The sequence below is a fragment of the Myotis davidii genome, unplaced genomic scaffold (genome assembly GCF_000327345.1).
Source record: "Myotis davidii unplaced genomic scaffold, ASM32734v1 scaffold684, whole genome shotgun sequence".
Classification (NCBI taxonomy): domain Eukaryota; kingdom Metazoa; phylum Chordata; class Mammalia; order Chiroptera; family Vespertilionidae; genus Myotis; species Myotis davidii.
This window is the reverse complement of record NW_006295564.1, coordinates 2,177,819-2,178,901: the sequence shown is the minus strand read 5'-3', so window position 1 is coordinate 2,178,901 and position 1,083 is coordinate 2,177,819. Positions and strand designations below refer to the sequence as shown.

General features: G+C 39.8%; 1 protein-coding gene across 2 annotated transcripts in view; it reads right to left on the bottom strand.

Moving 5' to 3' along the window:
* The window catches only part of ITGB3 (integrin subunit beta 3), a 51,768-nt gene that overhangs the window by 3,102 nt on the left and 47,583 nt on the right, over window positions 1–1,083 (bottom strand). The gene's annotated exons all lie outside the window — the stretch shown is intronic.

Genomic DNA, 1,083 nt, shown 5'->3' with positions numbered 1-1,083 from the left:
GAGAGAGATAGAGAGAGAGAGAGAGAGAGAGAGAGAGAGAGAGAAGATGGAATGCCATCCTGTCACTATTTCTAAGGGGTTAAATTCATCCCATCCCTTTTTGGTGATCCCAAACATTTCAGGATAGCTTTGAACCATCAGTTCCTCCCTCCCTCCAACTCTCTCTCTTTTGTCCTTTCCCTTTATTGTGACCATGCTGGGGAAGTAGGCAAAGAGAGATGTAGAAAATGGTGTTTGGAACATAAAGGAAAGCTTTTACACAAATAATTCTGAATATGTTCTCATCTTATCCCTTCAAGTACTACCCACAAACTGTCATGTTATCAGGAAAAAGAAAGACCCTCCCTAGATTTCCCAAATTACTTTCTAGTAAAAAGTGACAAGTGCCATAAGGTCTGGTGGCCCTTACTGGGAGCTTCAAGAAGCACAACACATCCTCACGTGCCTCAGAGGCACAGGACTTCTACATTTTCTGAACAGAAACATCTCAGTTTCTTGGGACCCTGGGGTACAAAGGCCTGAGGTCCTCATCCAATGGGAACAAACTTATAGCCTAAACTTGGACAGTCAGGGACTCAAATGGCCATTTGGAAGGTCCAGAAAAAAGCTGAAATGAAGATGAGCCAAAGGAGAATTGAATTAAAATAAGTATATGGAAGGTTCTCAAAAAAATGCTTGTTTGGATTCAATTAAGATAAACTTCGGGGAGCACAAAAGTGGAGTCTGATTTAGAAGCTATCATCATCATTTAAGAAAACAGAAAAGAATACTGGTAAGATGGGATGACATCCTGCTACTATTCCTAAGCGATTGACCCAAAAAGGGATAACCTAATCCCTGCCCCCCCCCCGCCCCCCCGCACTTCTCTGTACTCAGTTTCTTATCTACAAATGAGTATAAAAAGGTTGTCTGTCACATAGGGTTGTTATAGGGTGAAATAAGTCAATTCATGTACCAGTTCTTGGTACATGGTAACTCCTCAGTAAATGTTAGCTATTTTAATATTTTGTTCCTATTTGTGTTTAATGCTTTAAACCTCATTAGCATATAATGTGTTATGTATTATATATATGATACATATAT